We start from the raw sequence: 8,959 nt of genomic DNA, 5'->3' as shown, positions 1-8,959 counted from the left end.
TATGAAAATGTCAAAATGACAATGAGAAGGCAGTATTAAAGGGCGTAAATAATGTTAAAAGATTTTGTTATAATGAAGTTTATCTAAAAGCAAGACTTTTCTGTATCACTGTGCTAAATGAGTGTATTTATCACTGATAATGTTTAATTATTGATTGCAGACTTTATTTGTATAAAATTTTAACTATGTGTTTTACTGTGCTCTTCTCTTAAAATCATTATTTAAAATTTTATTTCAAGAAAATAACATTGCATAATATCAAGTCGATCTTATACAACAAATGATTTCAAACTAGAAAAATAAAAAAGGCAGAAAGTTAAAAGAAAAAAAAGCAGGAACAAACAAACAAAAAAAAAAAACAATAAAAGACAAAACCTAACAAAACAGAATTCAATCCCCAAACAAGAGAAAGAGAGGAGAGCCAAGAGCATGGGCAAAAATAGCTAAAACGAAAAAGAGGTATAATGTCCTTTTCCCCTGATATGAATGCCTGGTCTAAAATTGTATTAATTAAATCTTGCAATACTTTGAAAACATTTTGGACAGATCCTCTAAGTGAAAATGAGATTTCTTTTCCATTTTCAAATAATATGATCATCAGTTGCCTATTGACTTATAAAAGGTGGGTGGTGATATCTTCCAGTTAAGCAAGCTAAGTCTACGTGCTAGTAGTGTGCTATCGGAAAGTACAATCAAGTTGTCCTCCACTTTAAACACATTTGGGAGTCCACCAAACACAGCTATTAATAGGTTAAGAGTGATTGTGACACCAAAATTGTTTGATAAGTACAGTGGAACCTCGGTTTGCAAGCATAATTCATTCTGGAAATGTGCTCACAGTCCAAAGCACTAGTATATCAAAGTGAATTTCCCCTTAAGAAATAATAGAAACTCAGATGATTCGTTCCACAACCCAAAGCTATTCATATAAAAATGATTAATACAAAATATAGTATAAAAATACATAAAACAAATGAACCTGAACTTTACCTTTGAAAAGAATCATAGCTGGTGTGAGTTTCAAAATTTTTGTGGGATTCCACCCAACCAATATGCAGAATAATGTCACAAAGCAATCGCAGTCTCCCAGCGCTGTAGCGGTTCGCTGTAAAAAGCGAAGCCAGAACGCTATAAGCTATAAGCGCCTGCCATCAGTGGGTGATACAAGGAAGAAGGAACATTATAAATGCGCAGGGCACAGTACTACTTGGCCACGACCCTGCCTGACTGCTGTGTCTGTGTATCGTCACAGCACACACACATGCGCGCGCGCACACACAGAGTCACAATTGTGTACTAGACAGTATACGCTCATATGGATGTTGACTATATGAGTGAGGCACGCTGACTCAGACAGAGAATAGGAGACGATTGTCCACAATCCCGCAGCAAGAGAGAGAGAGAACCATCAGCTCAGTTGTGATTACATGATACTCAGCAGACAAAGTGTATATGTACTACTCGTATTGCAAGACGTCGCTCGTAAAAATTTTTGCTCGTCTTGCAAAACACTCGTAAACCAAGTTACTCTCAAACCCAGGTTCCACTGTATTTTTGTTCAAAATGATGTTAATTTGGTGCATTCCCAAAATATGTAGCACAGTGAGGATGAAGCTAGAGTGCAACGCTCGCAGATCAGAACTTACCCTGGATGAATTTTGGACAATTTTAAACAAAATCTTTAAAATCTTTTTTGTACTATTGCTTTCATCCTCATTATTAAACAAATTTTAATTTTGAATTTTTTCTTGTAACTTTTTAGTTTTTCTTTTCTTTCTAAACATTTCAAAGAGTCTAGTGTCAAAGATTTAGAGTTTTAATACAAGATCATAAAAGTTATTATGAGAGCGCTGTTTTTCAGGATATCTTTGGTACTGACCACTACATTGTAAAGTTAATAATTTGATGTAGTTACTGTTTTTACTAATGTTTATTGTTTGTCTTGATACTTTCTTTTAGTGCCCATTTATATTATATTTATTTGCCCTTAATTTTGTAATTGTTTGCTGATTAGTGTTATTTTCTGCTGTTAAAGCGAATATGCTTTCTATGTATTTATTGATCTTTCTTGTTTGGACATCAAAGAAAAAGCTAAGTGAAGAGAGTGGAGCTTGCAGAGCAACAATAGAAGCAAACTCGCTCATACTAACATGAATGATATTTGGAATGAACTGGGAATAATTATTTGATTTAAGCAATCCAGGAATCAGTTACTGAAGAGGAATGTAGGTAAAGCTAATGTCCTGAACTAGTTTTTAAATAGATTTTCCTTTTCTATCACCACCAATTTCTTTCAAAGGTCAGTCCCTCCACACCATCTCTGAGAAAGTTCTGCATTACGTATGTGAGATTGCATATCAGTTTGTGTCACATTTTAGTGCATATAGTTAAACTTAAAATGGGGGTCTGTTGCCTTTTGGTCATTAAAATCTATTACTGTTGTCTTTTAGGTACTACATCTGTGACAACAGAAGTACCTCATGTCCCTGTTGGCTCCATCCCCTACACCCTGTCTCTCACTTGTCAGCTGGTCTCCCCCAATGGAATTTCAGATGTGAAGTCCAACTCTGCACTGATGCCTCTCGAGTACCTAAGTGATGACAAGACAGAAGCAAAGGTGCCACTGTTAATTTTCTACTTATGTATTGATGAAACTCGAACATTGTGATAAATCATATCAAATTATTTTAATCACTGCTGAGAAATATAGTGTTGATTTTAGATGATCCGTGTTTAAATTTGTAACTTCGTAAATAGGTTGAGCTCTGTTTTAAAATGGGGCTGTGTAATGGTTATTTGCAGTTTTATGTACAGTGTGCATGTAATACATCTGCTGGTGCTGTTCAAAACTGCCTGTCAAGAATGTGCTGCCACCCACTGATCTCTGTGGTGGTGCATTAGGTTGAATGTGAAAACTGTTTTTGACACAAATTAATGAAACTATACACAAACTATTCATGCTGAGTAAAGTTTGAACTAAAAGCAGCAAATTAGTATAATTATTTTCCATTTTAAGTAGTGAGTAGATGATCATTGATTTTAATTTAAAGATCAACAGCAAAGATTGTTCAGAATTGACATTTGGTGTTATTTACTGTTTGGAACCAAAGCAATAAAGATGATAAGAATACTTTATGTATCCATTTGCAGCACAGAGAAAAAATGCAAGAATCTGGTTGCTTATATTACAACTGCAATATAAGTAATACACAGTGTGGTAAAAATTAAGAAAAGTAATTTCTTTCCTGCCATGAAAAACTAAACCATAAAATTCACCCGTATACAGGTGGAATAGAGTCATTATTTGAAAATCTTACTGCAGAGTCATGTGGCATTGAGCTCTGTTCTGAATCTCCTTTATTCATAATTTTCATTGTTTGAACTTCATTGAATGTTGATTGGCTATAAAGCTTCATGTTGCTGAATACCTTCAAAGACCAGGGGCCTCATTTATAACGCTGTGCGTAGAATTCACACTAAAATATGGCATACAGACAAAAGTGGAAAAGTGCATACACACAAAAAAAATTCAGATGCACAAACCCATGTGTAAGCCAGCGTCTGATCCATAAATCCCGGTCAATGAGAAATGTGACGCACATATACGTGCCTGCTGCCCCACCCTGACTACTCCCAGAATTCCTTCCCTTTGAATAAGAAAATCAATATAAAAAGCCCTTTAAGTTCAGTGTTTTATGAAAAGACAATGGAAAAAGCATTGGAGAAAAAAGAACAATTTCAGCAAATGCAAAGTAGAGGCAAGGAAAAAAGTACTAGCTGTTGGCTTAAGCAGTGATATAAGCAACATAAGGAAGTTGATTGAGTGATACAGAGTGGTGGAGAAACTCAAATGTTCAGATTCAGAAAGTTGCACAGTGCCCGAAATAAACAAGGTAGTCAGATTTCAAAGTCTTGAATTTTCTCAAAGTCCATTGTAACTAAAGTAGCATGTTAAAAGCTTCATATTCTATGTGTGTGAATCACTACATGCATAAACAGGCTTTCTATTTTGTAGACAGGAGCATGCAGGCAATAAACTTCACACAGAATACATTGCATTTATAATATTAAAGCTCTCTGAACATTTTAGAATATTAAGATGTATACTTGATACATTTTCATAATGAAATGCCTTAAAGTATGTAATAAACACGGGTGCATGGTGGCACAGTGGTAGCTGGAGCCCCATCCAGGGATTTTTCTTGCTTCCCCCATCCAGGGATTGTTCCTGCCCTCCCGCAAGATGCTTTCTAGGATGTGTTCGACATTCGATGAAAAAAATTATTGCACCAGTACTGTTTCTGTCAAACATACCAACCCCCAGTTCCTGTCCTTCTATTTTCTTTCTCCACGTAACCAACTGCCACAATATAAGCTCTGTAATAAATGTCAAACCAGCTGTAGGCTTAGAACGCCGATTTTCCAAAACTTTAAAGGAACATTGAAAAATCTTCATAATACGTGTTTAATTATTCCATCTATCTATCCATCCACTGTCATGCCAGTCCCAGAAGCATACAGTGCACAGGAACAAGCCCTGGATCACTACTTCTGCACCATCACATGTTTAATTATTAACAGTATACATTATTTAAATGAAGTTGACCATTTATCTGTATAATGTAATACATACAGTACTTTAATGCATTTCATCTTAAAAATGATATCAAGTATACATCCTAGTATTCTAACAGCACACAGCTCCATGAGGATCACTCTTGGAAATCTAATCGACTTAGAAGCCAATCATCATCATCTGTAAATACGCACTATCTTCTATTGAATTCAGTTAAATTCCTTTATTGTCATTGTATAGTACAATGAGATACAATATGCAAATCCTTCATTAACATATAATAATAATAATATAATAATAATAATAACAATATGATAAAAACAATGAAAAATATACAATATGAAAGCATAATGTACATATAGTTCAGGTAGTGCAAATGGTTCATGAAGTTGCTCAGGTTGTGATAATTTACAGTTTGCAGGTTTACAGTGAGGTAATTGTAATTATAAGTACAAACAGTTCTACCGGTAGCTTTTGATGGACTGATTGAGTGTGTTTATAGCTCTTGGGATGAAGCTGTGTCTGAGCCTCGAGGTCCATGCAGGAAAGGCTCTGAAACGTTTGCCGGATGGCGGAAGTTCAAATAGACTGCGTATGGCTTAGTTGAATCCATGCAGATGCTGGTGGCTTTCCTGAGGCAGTGTGTGCTATAAATGTTCTCCAGGGCTGGAAGCTATATCCCTATAATTCTGTATGCTTTTGAAACAACCCGGAGTAGAGGTTTCCTATCAGCTGCTGTAGAGCTGTGATCCCACACTCAGATACAATGGGTTAAAATACTCTGAGTGGTGCACTGAGTGTAACAACGCAAAAGCAGATGTGGTATATGGAAGAACTTGGCCATTCCGTGCATTATCATATCTTTACTGGTTGATTACAATCAGGTGCCTTAAATGTATAAACAATATGCAGCCCGCATCATGGATGTGACTCTTAAAAAGAAATGGAAACCACACAGGAACAGTAGTAAAACCGAGCATAAATGTGTGTGTGCAATTTGTGTAACTGCTGTGAGAATGTACATGGCTTTATGTCAAGTTTAATTTTTATGCATCACCATGCGAGTGTGAAAACGGGTGTGCACAACATTTTTAAATAAGCCCCCAGGATAAGAATCATACCTTTTTAATTGCCTACATGAAGATTCCACATCTTTCCATGCATTTTCACTAGTATTTACCCCCCCACAAACGTCTAAGGTGTGCAGGTTAAGTTAAGTTGTATCGCTAAACTGAACACAGGTGAGTGTGAATTATTAGGAATATGTCTGCTGTTGAAGTGAACAACATTCTGTCGAGCGTTGGTTCTAACCCTTGCACCTAATGGCTGACATAGAATTATAAGATTAATAAAATTGATTATAGATATAGCTTAATGTTATCTAATGATTATTATTTTTTTCCTAAAATCAGGTGTCTCTGTCCTCAGGCTTCAAGTTTGATCGTGATGTTGAACTTTTGATTTATTATAACCACCCCACCAGCCTACGGCCATTGTGGAAAATGGTCAGTCTTCAAAAGAATCAGGTAAAACATATTATAGTGAAAAGTGTGCTTCATTTTAATGCTGATTTAGTCTTTATTGTTTAACAACTTTATTTTTTAGCATGTATCTTAATTTTCTAGTATGAACATATAATTTTATTTAGTTAAAGATTCCCTTTGCCTGCTGTTTTACTAGAATCCTTTAAAAGGTAATAAAACCTTTACAGATCTTTGGGGTGACTATTACTGTAACAAATTATAAATTAATTGCAAGCTGCATATATTCATTAATCCTTTTTTAAACTTGCCAGAGGAAATCCTGTTGATTCTGGGCTCAGGGAGGAAACAACCCTGAATAGCGTTCCAGTATATAGCAGTTAGGACTCTCACATTCAGTTTTACATGGCCAGTTTAGAGTTGCCAATTGACACACATGTCTTTGGGATGTAAGAGCAAATCCACAATATTTGGAGAAAATTCACAAGGATGACAAGAAAAGACAGAATGTGTAGAATATGTTAACTATACAGGTACATTTATAATGCCCAAACTAGGTTTTGAACTTAATTCTTGGAGCAGTGAGGCAGCTGTGCTAACCACTGCTCTACTATGCCCACAGGCACCATGTTTGAGAATCTTGTCTTTATTTATTTATTTATTTATTTGTTTTTACCGAGATACATTCTTAGAACCTAAATATTTACAGTGAAACAGTGACTAATAAGCATTTTATTCTCACTCAACACAACAGTCAGATACTGTATAGAAGTAATTTGGTAAAAAAAAAAATTGGTAACATCTGAGTTCACTAGACTGTTATTTGAAGTTATTTAGAGTTAGTCACTACAGTGAGTTATTCCTGTAGTTTTTATTTTTTCCTGATTTAAAACTTTGTCTGCTAATTCGTAACCATACCGTCTTGCCAAATTAAAATTAATAAATTGTTAATACATTGGGTGTTTAGAATATAGGTGTAGTCTTTACATCTTTACCCTTTGCGAATTAATAAAGTGGACATGTACTTTTTCCACCCTGAAGGCTCCTTAATGGGAGACCCTGTTGTGATGATCAGCTTGTATCCAGATTTCTCTGGATTTAAAGAACAATCGCTCTCCACTAAAGGCGAGTTCATCTTTTTGATGGATCGGTCTGGCAGTATGGATTGCAAAATGAATGAAGATCCAGACTCCCTCATGCGCATTGAGAGTGCTCGTGTATGTAAATATTTCTTTTTCCTGCTTTGACAAGTCAGTTATGTTTAATGACTTTCTGTTTTTGTTTCTTTTCCGTGTCTTTCTATAACATTGATGTCAAAGAAGCAGGTTTATGGAAATGTTACTTAACAAACATTTAGGAAAAAACAAAACAAAAAAAGCCTGATGTAATCTATGGCTGAGTGATTAGTCCTTATCTGGGTGTATGTGGCTCATAACTTTATTTTATTAAAGATGGCTAATTTATGTATTTTTTGGAGGTTTTTTAAATTTAAATATCAGAAATGAAAAAGTAATTTCTTTATCTAGAATGTGTTCTTTAACTGGATACAGCACACAAACTCTTTATGAAAGGGCTTTAAACACATTATCTTCAAAGTCCTCTATCAGATCTCTACTTTAACTTCTTTATTTCACATTTGTATTGTCTCTCATTTCCTGTTATTTAATCAATCATATATACAAAGAACATGTATGCTTTATAATCCTTGTGTTATTCATATACTGGTGTTTGGTGACATAAGTTCTGAATAATCTTATCTTTTTTTTTTTTAACAATCTTAGAGTCCCCTCATCTTATTTATACTTCACTTTTATTGAGAATTAACTCCACCATTCAACTCTTCATCTTAGCGGTGAAGCTTCACTACCTTACTGCTTTCAGAGTCTCGCCCTGCACTTTATAGATTCTTCCTATTGGGACTTTAGTGAATTCATTCCTTTCATAATGTAACTTTAAATGAAAATCTTTGGTATTATAATGTCTTTTTCTTTTTGCATTTATACATTTCACCACACATATAGTTAACTGTATAGTACTTACCTATGTGTTTGTAAGGACAATGTAAATATATAAAAGAATATGAACATTCTTAAAAAGACTAAAGAATATAAATTAGGCTTCTGCTTATTTATGATTTAACATTTGATTATTTTTTTTCTTTTTTGTTTACCTGTACCTTCATCCATTTATTTTCAGTTATTGCTTTATCCTTTTTAAGTCACAGGCCTTGAAGTGGCCCTGGCCATCATATGTACCTTCTGCATATTGTGTTGTGTGTAGAATTCTGAGGAAAAAAATGAATTTAATCCATTTTGGAATAAGGCTGTAACATAACAAAATGTGGAAAAAGTGATGCGCAGTGAATACTTTCCGGATGCACTGTATATGCTCTCTCTGAAATCTAGTATTTTAAAAATGTTTTTTAGTTTCTTTTCAGGTTAAGCAGGAAACCTTTGTTAAACTGCTAAAAGTGGACTTTATTTTGTAATACTTTCTTCCAGGATACACTTCTGCTTCTCCTCAAGAGTGTACCATTTGGCTGTTTCTTTAATATTTATGGTTTTGGTTCCCACTTTGAATCCTTTTTCCCGTAAGTATAATTGTTTACCTTTATTAACTTAGCACAGAAAAAAAAACGATATACACTCACCTAAAGGATTATTAGGACCACCATACTAATACGGTGTTTGACCCCCTTTCGCCTTCAGAACTGCCTTAATTCTACGTGGCATTGATTCAATAAGGTGCTGAAAGCATTCTTTAGAAATGTTGGCCCATATTGATAGGATAGCATCTTGCAGTTGATGGAGATTTCTGAGATGCACATCCAGGGCACGAAGCTCCCATTCCACCACATCCCAAAGATGCTCTATTGGGTTGAGATCTGGTGACTGTGGGGGCC

General features: G+C 34.9%; 1 long non-coding RNA gene across 1 annotated transcript; it reads left to right on the top strand.

Moving 5' to 3' along the window:
* Window positions 1-2,454: 2,454 nt before the first annotated feature.
* On the top strand, window positions 2,455-8,646 carry LOC120519508. The gene is made up of 4 exons (XR_005631556.1): window positions 2,455-2,617; window positions 5,989-6,102; window positions 7,099-7,274; window positions 8,559-8,646. It is a non-coding gene; the product is annotated as an uncharacterized LOC120519508 (long non-coding RNA).
* Window positions 8,647-8,959: the final 313 nt, after the last annotated feature.

This window comes from Polypterus senegalus, unplaced genomic scaffold (assembly GCF_016835505.1).
Source record: "Polypterus senegalus isolate Bchr_013 unplaced genomic scaffold, ASM1683550v1 scaffold_6124, whole genome shotgun sequence".
Taxonomy (NCBI): Eukaryota; Metazoa; Chordata; class Cladistia; order Polypteriformes; family Polypteridae; genus Polypterus; species Polypterus senegalus.
Note: the sequence above shows the minus strand (reverse complement) of the source record. Positions and strands in the feature narration are given on the sequence as shown.